The 15,517-nt window shown below is 30.9% G+C and overlaps 1 long non-coding RNA gene across 1 annotated transcript; it reads right to left on the reverse strand.

Annotated features, from left to right (window-relative positions):
• Positions 1 to 5,969: 5,969 nt before the first annotated feature.
• LOC129318219 (uncharacterized) lies at positions 5,970 to 14,554 on the reverse strand. Its single transcript, XR_008595207.1, has 2 exons — positions 12,654 to 14,554; positions 5,970 to 12,115 (listed from the first exon to the last, which is right to left on the reverse strand). It is a non-coding gene; the product is annotated as an uncharacterized LOC129318219 (long non-coding RNA).
• Between the last annotated feature and the right edge of the window lie 963 nt (positions 14,555 to 15,517).

Here is a 15,517-nt window from a genome sequence, read left to right on the forward strand (position 1 = left end):
ACTGTAAGAAGAGATTAAGGTCCGTTTTGTTAGATTTATAATTTTTTTGGCACCCATTGATGGGCCGACCATATATATTCCTCCCCGGCTAAAGTAATGCAATTACTAAATGAGAAAATCACTTAGCTAATTAATTAAAAGTTTTAATATCTAATTTTGAAATTCAAGCTTTAAATTTAAAGCATAGAAGATATTTTACTTTGATGACATTAAACGGTAAAAACAACTTGCAAAAGATGCCAATAACAATATTTGAACTACAAATCAGGAAAAACATATTATATATACAGTCTTTCTTCAAAGAATAAAAATAATGCGGGCACATAGGATTTAAATTTTCTAAAATTGAGATCTATGAACTTCTGTAAAGTTTTCCATTTTTAATTTTTTTCATTTGTTATTTTTCAAAATATATTATCTTATCTTTCGTTCTTAAAAAGACAAACTTCATGGAAATTTACGGATGTTAGTTTTAGAAGATTTAAATTCGCGCGGAAAAAACATATATAGCAAAATTCATTATTCATCCTCCGTACTCATTGGTGTATTCGCTTTGAAACTATTTAAGATTGAATTGACGTTCAAAATGTGATTTCAATCAAATGTATGGAGCAGAAAATTTGAGAATATCTTTTCTTTGAGTCACTGGACATACGGAATTGCCAAAAGGTATGAAATTTATCAATTTTATCAAAAAAAAAAAAAATCTTCCAACGATGATATTAATGCTCAGTTGTTAAAAGACCCATCACAACTCATGTACTGAAAATATCCATACGAAGTATACAAAACTTACTTATCTGCAGAGTTATAGCCAGATATATTTGCAACTTCTTCCAAGGCCTCTCTCCATCTTTGCACCTTCTCTCTGTGTTCAGCAAATCTCTCACTACGTTTCTGAAAGGCATATGCAAAGGCACCTCTCTTATGACGCACATCAGACGGATCAATCTTATAGGAGATTGGGTGTAATGACCCTAAATATTAAATTAAATTAAATTAAATTTTTTTCTCATTGATATTTTATTTAAATTAGTTTTATAATAAGTGGAGAGTGATTGTTTAAGTGAAACTTATACTAGTAACTTTTTTGAAGGTTTAGAGCTCAAATTCTATTGAGCAAAAGTTTGATTTTGTTTTGTTTTAAATTATAGAAAAATTTTGTGTCCTTTTTTGTAATTTTTCTCGTGCCTTTCTTTTAATTTTTCCCAAATTATTTTTGGTTCAGATTTTGTTCTTCCTAACGCGTAAAGAACAGAGCATCATTTTCATTTCTTTCTCTTCACCGACATGAACTCTCTCTCTCTATTTCTCTTCGATCTTTCTAGCGAGCTCACACTATTGTGTCTCTAGTCATCATTCTTCCTTCATTCTTCCTTCATTCTTCCTCCTTCCGCCAGCGTCCTCTTCAATCTCCAACGCTACAGCTGCGCTTTTACCGACAGTGTGTTGAAAACGTGAGATTTCTTCCTCCGTCATCATCCCCTGTCTCTTTTCGGATATGTGGTCGAGGGAGGCGCTTTGTTGTGCGCCCTCAGTCTTCATCTCTTCATCCTTTCTCAGCTGTAAGTATCACAGGGGTTTATGTGGTGGGCTCAGTCTCTCCTCTTACTCTAGCTTCCGATGTTGTTCTTCATTTTCTAATTCTGGTTGTCGAAAATTTGTGGATATTGAGGTGCTGTTTGGCTTATGTTGGGTGTTACTTTATTTTGATATTGAGCTGAATCTGCGTTGTAGAATTAAATACTTGAAGTTGTTCGAAGATTTGAATGTTGATTTCATGATTTAGCTCATGGTGGAAACTCAAGATATTTGTGAAAATGCTTGAAAGAATGTTGTTAAATTGGCATAATATAGCTTTGAAGGATCACATGTACAGTGACTTGAGCTATTGCTTGAGATTTTAAAATAGCAAAGGAGGGGAAAGAATTAATCTGATGCTTGTATAGTACTTTATTAAGTCTAAATGAAGGATAACAATAGTTGATATGGTCTATTATGATTTATGATTGAAGATGGGTTACAAAGAAGTATAAGGATAGATTAAAATTTGTCAAATGGTTTAATTGACTCAAGCATAATTAGAACTCAAATGAAGACAGCGCTCTCTTAATTACTACTTGCAAATTGATTATTGGTATATTGTGAAGCATGAAGTTGCATATGATTTGGTTTATATTATATTTTAAGGTATTTGAACATAAGAGTTGGTAAAAATGTGATTATTTAATTTTCATAATGGGCTTAGAGGAACTATAAATATTACTTGATGGAATATATGTCTTTACATACAATTTGTAAATTTGAACTACACATGGGAATCTTGTAGCACCTAAAGTGAAATTATTAAACTACATGATAATTAAGATTTTTGTTAAGTTTGAAATAAGAGTTGACTTAATTATTACAGTTGAATGTTGCTAAATATTGTTGACTACTTGATAAAAGTTGTTGGAGGGTTCAGTTAGAGTTTAAGGGGTTAATGAGAAATTTAGAAAATTATTGAAGAGCTTGAATGTTAATTTTACTTGCCTATATTAAAAAAAAAGGAAAATCATAATGATACAAAGATTACTGGTTTATGTGCTAGATTATTTGGGGTATCACTAAAGTAAATGAGAACTTGAGGAGGTCCTGTAGCTTTATTGGCAGGATCCGACTCTTAGGACATGTCCTAAGAGTTCAGTATGTGTTTTAACAGCTCCCAGACATTTAAATCAGGTGCATATAAGTCACTATTTTTATTTCCTTCAGTAGCTTTATTGGCAGGATCCGACTTGAATGAATTTTCACTAGTGGGCCTTGCTGAATTGATCAGACTTCTTTCTGAACCTTTGACTACTTTATGAGTTCTTTTTGTGGGCCTGTAGCTAGCAAGATTGGGCTGATTGCTTGTAGGTGCGTTTTTATCCAAGGCAAAGTCATTTGGGCCTTCCCATGAAAAACCCAGCCCAGTTCAAGTAGCCTTTCTCTCCTTTTCTTCATCGTTCCATTTGCTCTTTCCTTTAGAGCTTTTGGCTACCACCTCCTCTTCTCTTGGTCTCACTCTTTCCAAACTTGCTGCTTCTTTCTTCCTCCATACTTTCCTGTCAAGTTTAGCAGGCAATGACTTAGGTGGACCAATGTGCATCTCAAAGAAGACTTGTTGCTGAATTCGGCTTCCTCCAGATCTGCAAGAATGTTGAATCATGTACCAGATGTAGGATAAGGTCCAAAGCGTGTTGGTGGATTAGCCATTGTGTTTCTCGAGTTTAGTATGTCTGGTTTCTCATGTGAAGTTCATGAAATCGTTGAACTCTTCTTTCAACAAACTCTGAATGGATTCCGGTGAGTGCTATGTTTGAATATTTTCTCTTCTTTGCATTTTTTCACGTTCTTTTGAAGGCCCTAATTCCTTAGTAGGATTCTTATTCGTCTGATTTTTGCCCTTCCCTTTAGCCATCTCTAGTGCTATGTTTTTTGGATTATGGGGGCAGTTGTGTTTATTATGACCATAGCACCCACAGCAAAAAAAAAAAAAAGATTTAAGCTCTCATATTCCATGTTAAATAGCTCATCTCTAATAACTTTTCTGGGTACAAGTTTCATTTGTAGATCTACATCTACACTGATCCTCACGAATTTGCCACATTCGGTTTTGCCATTCTTATTTGTGGAGTCTGATTCAGATAGGGAGTTGGAATCCACTTTCAATGTTTTTCCTATACAATTTCCCAATCTCCAAAAAATTTCTTTATCACAGCATCATATAGGAATGTTGGTAAGTTTGACCTACAGAGCAATTTTGTCTAACAAATATGCAATGGTCCAAGATAGTCCATGGACCACCATTCAAAATTTTATCATATGTAGATTGGTCATTAGGTCTAATAATGTAATAGTCGTTAACAAGATCAATCAATTTAAAGTCTCTAAGTTGTCACATTTTAGCTAACCTAGGTTTGTGCGATTTTGGATTGAGTTGTAGACCCAGTGTATTGATAACAATGGCATCCATTCAGGGAAAGCAAATTTTCTTCCATTCTTCATTAGAGATTTGTAGAGATGGGTATTGATGCATTAATTTCTTTGTTCTCTCAGTTGGTGTCCACTGTTGCTCTAATTCTTCAGTAAGGTTTTCATTTCTGTGCTTACCTTCTCTCCGTGGGCAAATTCCATAGCATCCATTATAACCAGTTAGGGAGTCTTTTGTCGGAGATAGGAACTTTAGCCCCTTAAATCGCAGCAGCTGTGTTATTTTGTTAAGCATGAATGCTTGGAATGCTATTTAATTGAATGTCCATTGGCTACTCTTGGAGATTGTTGCTTGGCTTCTGATTTTGTATGTTGCTTGGTTTCTCAGATTGTTGATTCGATTTTGCACTTATGTCAGCCATATCATCATCTAGTTTAGAGATATTCCTATTAAGTTAGTTTCTTCTTTGGAAGCTGGGGGATTCAGAGGTTCTTTTTGGGTTGAAGAGGCTGAGAAAGTAAAGTTTGATTCAAGATTGCTGTTGGAATTCATCGATGGAGAAGAGTGAGCAAAGACTCTTGTGCATTTAAAAGGGTCATTTTCATCTTTTTTCACTCACTCTTTTTGTCAGATATCACATCAGGAATTTCAAAGTAATTTTAGAATATTTTGGTCCTTTTTCATAATTAAGACTTCATTGTGATTTTCCCTTTAAAAAATTATCGAGGACATAAATTTCATTTATAAAAACATAATTTTAATTATCACATACATTTTATGTAACCATTTTATTTTGTTGATCAATTTCAGCAATATAATATAAACATCTGCAAATTATTTTGTAAAATTTACTTGAAACACGATATTTATTAAGAAATTGATTGTTACAATATCATGGATTTTTTTAAAAAAACTGATCATAAGTAAATTTTAAGTTAAATGATTTACTATAAATATAATATAAACAATTGCATGCATGTATTGCCAACCAATTTTTGTCATCTAAAGCCAAAGTTTCTTTTTTTCTTTCTTTTTAGTTTGCAAGCATGTAGCAAATCAAATTGAAACAGACAAAGTCAATGTGATTTTCGCTGAAAATCAATGTAAAAAAAAAAACTTATTATGTCCATTTTAAATAGAACTGACATTGAAAATTCTAGTCCACCAGTAAAAGTATTGGAGCTTTTGTATATATAGCCTATATTATAAGACCAAACTAAACAAATAGCCCAACATTTATTATATTTTATATTATGACTATTTTATTATATTTGTTAATGATACATCATTATATATCAATGATAAATCACTTGTAAAGTTTTAAATTTTCAATGATAAACTCCTTATATATCAATGTGAACCGATCACACTTTTAAATTTTTAAAAATTTAATTCATACTTTCTGGGTATAATTTTTTTTTTCTATTAGTGGGCCAATTAATCCAAAAGTATAAAACCCTCACAATATTATTATTGTTATTATTATTATTATTATTTTCGGGGCAACACCCTCACAATATTCTTCACTCCTTTTAATTGGAGTGGGAAAACAGGTATCACACTATCACATGACTGCTCCAACCAAGTTGGAACCTTCATGCCTTGCACGTTCCAAATTCCTAAATGAATGTGTTAGTTTGCCTTTAAATATACATGTCATATACTTCATGTCAAGGATAAACAATAACGGCAACAAAAACGACTAATATACGACCTGTTTGGCTTTTGTGTCTAAAAATTATTTTCTATTTTTATAAAATAAAAAATAAAAAAATTATTTGGGAAAGTATTTTGGATTTAAACACTTTTAAAACTGATGAAATTTAAAAAAAAACTCAGTGCTTTTTTTGTTCTTTTTAATTTTTATAGCACATTACATTTATTTAATTATTGTAACATATCTTCAGTTGTGGTCCACTTGATGCAAAACAGGGAAGGAGAAGGGGGAGAGAATATAAAAAAGAAAGAAAGGGATCAATAGAGAGAATAAAGAAAAGAAAAAACTCAGAGAAGAGACAAGATAACAGTAATTCTTATTTAATCAAATGTGTGTACAAATCAAATGAGTTGAGGTGCTATTTATAGGCCTCAACCCAACCCTAGAAATAAATGTATGAAAATAATAGATATTCTAAAATTAAATAAAAAATAACAATAACTGAAAAGATAATAATAAATGTTGAAAGATAACAATAATTCAAATTAAAACAAAATATTCATAATTAATATGAAAGCAAAATATCTTATATTTTCAAATTTTCAATATCCTTATAATATCTTTAATTATTTCTTTTTCTATTTCTTCTCATCATCTCTCCCCCACTTAAAGAACTCTCCTTTGGGGAGTTAAATTATGGATATGCTCTGAAAGTACAATAGGATCAAGAGATTCTGAGTTATGTCTCTATTTAGAAATCCTTTCCAGCAAATCAGATACCAATAAATGGCATCAAGTGAATAGCAAACAATTTGAGCATGTAGAATTATAAAAGTGCAAGTTTGGAAATCCTTTCCAACAAATAAGGTAATATTAGAGGGGATCATGTGGTTCAAGAACAAATTGTTCTTCTAGAGTTACAATAACCTCAGCACTATGTGGTGTAGCAAACCAACAAGGTAAAATAGGATCAAGATCAAATTGCATACCATCATCAATAGTTTCAAAAGGAATAATCATCGTAAATAGAATTTGTATATGCAATTGCTTTGTCATATTACTGGCTTCTACTTGTTTCTCAATATCACCTATCTTTAGAGTAGGTGTAGAATCATTAGTATAGTTTGAAACCTCCTTCACGTCTAGATCGTCACATACATTAATCTTAAAATTATCAACACCATTGCTTTCTGGCACTACTGATATAGTTAAAAGTCTTTGTTGAGTGTATTATCCCCTTTAGAAGTCAAAATATTAAGGTCTTTGTGTGGTTATAAGATACTCTTGATAGGATTAAAAGTTTCTTCCTTTTAATATGACCTCTCTCTCTCTCTTTCTCAACTTGACAGCATTGCCCTTCTTTTAATGTTGATTGAAGGAAGCTTTGGAGTTCATCAATTTTATCCCTCACAAGTTCAAGACGTGAACATATGAAATACAAGTCTGATTGATCAACTAAATTATATTGCTAATGACATTGATGATGATTGACTAATTATAGTGGTGACGATCAGCATAATCATATTAACAATAATAATTATATCGATGACAATCCATATGATTATATTGATGCATGTCAGCAATTAAATAAGACCATAACATCATGATTGAATGTGTTTTGTTTTTTTGTGACTGTAGGCAATGGAAGGTTTTTTTTTTTAATGGAAAGCTCTAATATCCTATTTGAGAAAAGGTTCCCACATTACCCTTACCTAAAAGGTGAAAACCCTATTCAACAAGCCTAACCCTTCAAGAACTTAAAAGCTCCTCAAGGATTACACTTGCTAAATAATTAACAACTAGAGTGAAGTCTTCACAGTGACCTTTGGGGGCCTAGAAACCCCTCAAGGAAATTGATAAAAACTTTGACTAGCTTAAGGTAGATAACTATTTATAAGGTGATTTTTTTAAGAGTTGAATTAAAGGAAAAATCAAATGAGTGAATGAAGGAAAGGAAATATGGAAAACAAAATAATATCAAAAAGAAGGAAATATGGTAGAATGACTTAAAGTGAAGGAAAGTGAAAACAAACAAGAATAATAGGAAAAAGGAACAAGAAAAGGAGACAAATAGTAAGGGACCTAAAATTTAGGATAGAAAAACCTTACCAAGTAACTTAAGGAGTCTTAAATCAGAAACTTATCTCCCAAAGTATTTCTGTATGATGATTCTTGGTACTAAGAAGGTATTTTAGAGTGGATTTGGTAATAGTATTTTAGAGTGGATTTGGTAATAGAAGCAGTGTGAGAACCTTGGTTCTGATGCCAATTAATGCAGAATGAGGAAGAAGGGGGTAGGAATATAGAAAAGAAATAAAGGGATCAATAAAAAGAATAGAGAGAAGAGAAAAGTCAGAGGAGACGCAAGATAACAATAATTCTTATTCAATCAAACATGCATACAAATCAAATGAGTTGAGATGTTATTTATAGGTCTCAACCCAACCCTAGAAATAAATGCATGAAAATCATAGATATTCTAAAATTAAATAAAAAGATAACAATAACTGAAAAGATAATAATAAATGTTGAAAGATAACAATAATTCAAATTAAAATAAAATATTTATAATTAATATGAAAGCAAAATATCTTCGATCTTCAAATCTAAAATATCTTTGTAATATCTTTAATTATTTCTTTTTCTATTTCTTCCCATCACCACCACTGTTAAAGGTCATCTTCATCAACCACTAGCTACCATCATTGTTGGCTTCTTCTTCTTCTTCTTCTTAACTGTAAACTTATTTTTAAATTAAACATAATCCAACAAGTTTTTATTTTGTTTTATTATAAAAAATATTTTTAAAATTTATTTACAAAATAGTTTTTAAGAATAAAAAATAAAAACAAAACCAAACAAGCCCATAAAGTCTCAATGCTAAAGGGTAAAATTATTCGTCAAGTAAAATTTTGCGGCAAGATCATGATCAGCTTACAAAGAGAGCTTTTCTAAGGTTTGCACTCTTCAGGTTGGCATCGTTGAACTTTGCTTCCCGAAATACAAAATTAATTAAAATAATCTATAACTTTAAAGCAAGAATACTGTAACTTAAAATTAAAGAAAATTTTAATGCAAAAAAAGAAGAAGATATAATTCACTATTAAAACCTTAATCGATCAACGGACATCATAAAATTAATAATCAGAAATTTGTATTTTTTTTTCAAATTCTGATTATTTTCAAATGTTTAAACAAATACCATAAAAATTCACAAAATAGTTTTTTTAAAATAAGTAATTTTTCATCAAATTAGTTGAAACAAGAGAGCATCTAATGTTTGGCATGATATCTAAAATCACACGGTTCACTTTACTTTAAACGTGGAAAGATAGAGAAGCAGTGTGGGGTGTCCGGCTGCCAATATGTTATGAGTCCCACAAAAACGAATCACATGAATCCTTGTCACAATTCATAGTGAAATGTGTTTTAATATGTCTAAGTTCAAATATATCTATGGGAAAAAGTGAATTTTGTGTCCTCTAATTTTATACAATGCTTCAATTTAATTCTTTAATTTTATAAAATACTTTTTTAGTCTTCTAACCTTAACACAACTAGTCTTAAGTGATGATTTTGTTGTGCCATTATCAACACTGTTTTTCCAAAATATTAAACTTAGTATTAATATTTGATAATGTTTTGTCAAATTTTAAAAGTTTATTGTCAACTTTTTTTTTTAATAAAACCAATGGTGTGAGGATTTAAGATTGAAAATATACTTTATAGAATTAAAGAATCCAAATGCCCATTTTGTGTAAAATTTAAAAAAAATTAAAGCTGCATTTTTGTCTATATCAATATTTATATACGATTATAACATTGATCTACAAATTATATTCTAGTTATAGAATGCACTGAGAGATCCAGAATCTCTTGACTCTAAATTAGCTCCTTCTAGGTTAGCTCTCTCTAGGTTGGCATTTGTAAGATCTGCATTCTGAGGCGAAGAGGGTACAACTCAATGGATAATTAAAATCAGTTTGCAACAAATGACATGATTCTAGGTCATTGTTTCTATGCAGCCAAGGATGGGCACTAGAGGGTCCAACGAAAGTTCCTTGAATGAAAAGGAAAAGAGTCTGTCCTACGATTAATTGCCACTAAAATATTTAACAATAATGGAAAAAGGCACATAGGATAATGTAGTTGGATGAACCTCAAATGTACTATCAAGTACTAATGCCAACTTGTTTATAAATTACTAAGACATGCTATGAGTCTTCCATGCTGTTAAAATTAATAATGAACTTTTATTGTTAATATTCTAGTATCACAAACAAAATCTATTCAATTGAAGTAACTTCTAGACATGTATATAAATATATAATATGAAGAAAAAACACAATCATTGGTGGATTTTGTTTTAATTTCTATATTTTTTTTAATATTTTTAGTCATTATAGTTCGTGTAATTTAACACCGTTGGGGACGTGAAGAAAAAATCCCCAATCTTGTTAAAATTTTAGGCACTAATGATTGTGTTTTCCCTAAACTAAATAAAAAAATCATATTTGTTTAACATGATTTATATTTGGATTTTTTTTTCTGAACAAGATTTATATTTTGTTAAATGAACAAAAAAGCCAAAAGTCAAAAAAAAAAAAAATCAGCTTCTACCCCAACCTTAAGTTTAAGCAAAAAGCCATACATTTTCCTACAATTTTTATACAAAGAAAGTTTCTTTTTTTTTTTTTGTTTCAAACTGACTTTGGGATCCAAACCTCAGTTTGAGCTTAAACCAAACATAAACCTGCCTACACTTGCTACTGTCGCTAGAACAAATAAGTATAAAATTTACAGATTATGTTTGGTGGTAAACCTTGAGATCCGCAAAACTCTAGACTGTTTTGAATAAGGTACAGTCTCTTAAGCAAGCATCAGCAGAATTGCATATAAAACAGTAAATTAAAACAATAAAAGATCAAATGTACCTTTTAGTTTTGCAGTCTCAAGGACAGCATGTTTGAACGAAGCTCCACGAAGATTTGCATTATCAAATTCACATTTTCGCCAGACCGGATGCATTTAGAAATATGTTTGAAAGAATTATAAAATGATAAGAGAAGTATTGCTCTAAGTGATTTACTCATGAATAGTTGCATTGTCAAAGATTGTGGCTTTAGCATTAGCTCCATATCTTCAGTAGCTTGAAGATAGAGTCATAATAAAATATATTTATTTATTTTTAACAAGATAATGTTTTAATTGCTTTTAAAGTATTGATGTCATTTGATTTAGCTTTCATTTTGTATTTGATGAAAAAAAATTATAAGAATTATTACTAACAAACTTTGTCAAGCACACTGCAACAAAAATTCCAAGATATATTAAATGCCATGTGCTTAATAACTATCATAAAATCATTTATCCTAAAGTTAAGAGGTTATGGTTAATATATGTTCTTCTACAAAAAAATTTCTTTTCTCTATAATAACAAAGCTATTGAAATTTATTACATGAATTTTTTTTACTATGATATACTTAGATCTCATTGACATAAAGAATTTGTGAATATTGAGTATCATTATGGTGTCGATATATTTATTTACTACAATTATCAATTAAAAGAATTAAATAGTACATTCATTAAGCAAGTAATTGAGTTTTTTAGATTGAGCAAAACTTTATATCCCAAGGATGCATTTAAATTATGCAATGCTTATTTGAAAGATGAAATCTTCTCCAATTTAATGATAGTTTATATCGAGAAGGAATTGCTAAAAATTTTATCATAGAGATCATAATTCATTATTCTTATATACCATAAAAAATTGATAAGCAAAACTTAAAAAATAAAGGTATATATAATAATTATTATTATGTATAATTGAATACAAATATATATGTTGAAATATTTATACATGTTATGTTAGTGATATACATAGATTTAATTTTCTTTCAATTATCATATATGGTTTGTCATCATCTCAACCCCCTAATAAACTTTTCTAGCTCCAACCATGCTCAAGAACACATGACACATCTATGTTGGGATAGTTGAAGAGGAGGGCATAAAGGCTGCTTTGATGCTAATTGCCATTGAAAGTTTTGTCACGCCCCAAAAAATTTAAGGCATGATTGGCACGGAATATGTGTGTAAAACCCATATCCCTTAAGCCTTGAATAAATATATTTTCATCCATGCAAAACTATAGGCATATTTTTTATATAAAATCTATTGTCTTTAATTGATTTCACACAAAAAAAAAACAATAAATTTCTTGTAGAAATTGTTAATATTACTTTCATGTAAATAAGACTGCCTGAAATGTATGACAAAAAACAATAATAATTAAATAAAAGAATCTCCACTCCCTACCAACAAATACACAATCTTTAAAGAAAGACGAGAATCCTACCCACATTATACATGGAGCACCTAGAACCAGACCATGAAATTAATATAGGATTCAAATTTACATCAAGCAAAACTTGTCTGAAACAATTCTTTCTAAAATGCCTCAAGTAACACCTTGACATACAAGTTTAGCTTATATCATCTAAAGCCAAAAATATATTTTTCAGTGAATAACGTCCCAACTTTAATATTAAAGGAAACAAAAGAAAGAAATAAAAATGGAATAAACATGAATTTAACTAAAGTAGTCATTTAGTATGGCAAAGTGCATAACTCAAATAAAATAATTTCATTTAAACATTTGACTTGAAAGCATGTTCATAGGATGACAACACAAAAATAAAGTTCTACTTTCCAACTATCAAGCTTGTGTCAAGCAGTTAAAAGTAGCATCATTGATCATAAAAAAATCCTTTCATAAAAACCAACTTGTTTAATAGGTTTAGTAAAAAAAATAGAAATTTCAAAATTTCTTTTGCAGGACTTTATCAGAATGAATAATAAGCATGAACAAAAAGTCCATGAAGGTAAATAACCAACAAGCATAGACACACAATCCACAAAAATAAGTAACTAATAAGCGCAGCTAAAAGCCACAAAACAAGCGTGGTAGGAGCCACGAATCAAGCGCAGGCATGAGGCCCACAAAAACAAGTGTGAGTATAATGCTTATGAATTACCATCCCTCCAATTCATGTGCATTGGCTATTACACGGGGCTAGCATCTCCTAAGCACCTTGCTAGCTAGGTGTACCATGGCACGTCAAGGGCTAACAATCCTGCTATTAGCAATCAGCGTTCTGTATTCAGTTCCACCAAAAGATTTTCAAACGTGTATGGAATCCAATTTTTGATGGAACACCATATCATTTGTCAAATATTGAAATTCACAAAATAATATTGTTAATCATAGAACTTTCTTGAGACAAGTTCTCATGCTTGGGTGTTTGTAATCAGGATATTGAAAAATAACAAAAATCAAATAAATCTTCGTTTAGACTAACCTTTAAATATCAATAATAGAATTAAAATCATAACATCATGTGTGTGTGAGGAAATATGCTCAATCAATATTTTTAACAAAAAAAATTTATTAACAAGTCATTGGGACATTATTCACTTAGCTGAGGCATTTTCATATATATATAATTTACTCCTAATTAGCCATTTATGTAACCTTGTCCATGCCTTCATTCCCTAATGCCCAAAGGGACATTATTTTTATTTCTTTTATACACTTTATAAATCCAAAATCTATGATCCAAACAAATTTAGAGAATGGGAAAGGAAAATCTCAACAACATGTATATGGATAGTATTCGAAGTTTCCAAGTTTTCCCATAAAAAATAGACAAATCCCACTATGATCTAATCAATATTATCACTCATGTATATCCAATTTCATAAACTTCCTTAACTCAAACATTTCATCAAACACTATATATGTACCTAAAAGATAACACAAGAACAGCAATCTTGGACATATAATTATTAATCAATTTTTTTTTCCAAAATTTCTTACCTTTATTTCCAACTTTTTATTATATAAAATAATTATCTACTATAGTAATTTAATCGACCAATAGTTTCAGTATAGAACCCATAGTCAATTTCTCCATTCAAGCACTCTATTGATCACCTTGCATACATCAAAGTTCAAAATAATACCAAGCTTCTTCCTACCCAGTTCCCTTCTTAAAAATTTCAAGTGACAACATTTGAATTAAATAAGCTTCCCATATTTCATTTCATCAGCACAAGCCAAATTCCCATCAAAATCGATGTAAGCTAAAAGAAAATTTAAGCCTGTCAAGCAACAGCCAAACAATTATGGAGAAATTATCTATCAAAAACATGTTCTTTATTCAGTTTTCAAAGACCTCAATCACCCTCCCATTTAAGCACCACACTAGACCAGAGAGGGAGAATCAATTTCAAGCAACACACTCATAAACACACGCAAAGATCTGATACAAGGAGAGAACGAAAGCGGAGTTCAAATCACCAAAGAAGCCAAAAGGGAAAGAAGGAAGGGAACCAAATCTTCTACACCCACTCCAGAAGGCCCATGGCACAAGAAAGGGAAAAGAAGAGTGGACCGATGGCGAAGCACAAAACTGGAAGAAGAATATACAGCACCAAACAGGGAAGAAGAAAAACTCATGAATCAAATCTCCAGTAGCGTCACGAATGTACCCACAATCCCCTGCGACTGACGGAATGTTTGGGGAAAAAATCGACAGTACCGAAAATGGTGGAGGAAGAACAACCCATGAGCTTAACAGCATCTTCCAGTAGAGATAGACCCCACTCCTTCGTGCATGCTCATCGACGGCAAGGAAAAGGAAGAACAAAGGAGGTGGAGAATGGAAGGGGAAGAACTATTTGTTAGGGATTTCATCGTGCCCCTCCTCTCCCCCTCTACTCATGCCTCTCGACTAAAATGGAAGGAGGGGTAATACCTTATAGTATATTTTGTAAGGGGCATTCTGGAAATTTTTCAATGTTTAAAAATATAAAATAAAATTCCTGCCTCAAGAGGATAAGGATTTGAACACTGATCTAAAGGTGAGCACTGAGCAGCAAGCTTTTCCCTTGAGCCACGCTGCATCGTTTCTATTTTTTATACAATTATCATCCAAATAGGTTATTATAAATTTTCATATTACAATTTTTCTTTTTACATGGTCATCTCACACACGTCTATACCTTCAACAATATTTAAGTCAAAATGCCAAGAACCATAAATTATTTTATTTTAAATTTTCCAAGTGTGCACCAATTTCTCTTTTGTTGCTATAATAAAATTATTTATTAGATTTTTAAAAAAATTCTTAAATTTCCTAACCATTATAAGTTTAGTTTGATTGTAGAAAAAAAAAAATAGAACGCCTGAAATTGCAATCAAGAGACATCTTCAACTAATATTGATCTAACTAGTACGTCTCAGGGAAAGGCTATAGTCAACATGGTGGATTCTTGATATTGCATTATTAGTAATTTATTAATTTATTATTTTGGATTCTTCCATAGTTCCATTTGTTTGTTTTCTCTTGCGTGGAATTAATAGACAGGAAACCTAACCCAAATACTTAATTATCTGGTTAGGCGGCAAAGCAAAGTTAGCTTCAATATTTTGTCGTCTTCAGGATTATTATTTTATGTTTTTTCTTTGTAAGTGGAAGCTTTTAATATTGTCATGATTATTAATTTATTAATTCATTATTTTGGAGTCTTCTATTCTGCTTCTTTTCTATTTTAATCTGACCCCTACTTTTGTTTTCTATTAATAAAAATTATTTTCTCATGGAAATAGATAAGAAATCAAACCCAATACTCATCTGGTTTGGTAGCAAAACAACTTTTATCTTTCTTTCTTTTTTTTTTTTCAAGATGAGGCAAAGCCCTTGCAAGAAAAACTAGCAAGAAAACAAGCTGAAACAAATCGCGGAAAAACCTAATCCCCATCAAAACCTAATTCCAAAATATAGGAATGAAGTGTACGGGATATGCACTCAAACTCACATCCGTCAAGTTTTAACTT

Source organism: Prosopis cineraria, unplaced genomic scaffold (assembly GCF_029017545.1).
Source record: "Prosopis cineraria cultivar Desert tree isolate PC_DT_omini unplaced genomic scaffold, ASM2901754v1 PC8, whole genome shotgun sequence".
In the NCBI taxonomy this organism is placed as follows: domain Eukaryota; kingdom Viridiplantae; phylum Streptophyta; class Magnoliopsida; order Fabales; family Fabaceae; genus Prosopis; species Prosopis cineraria.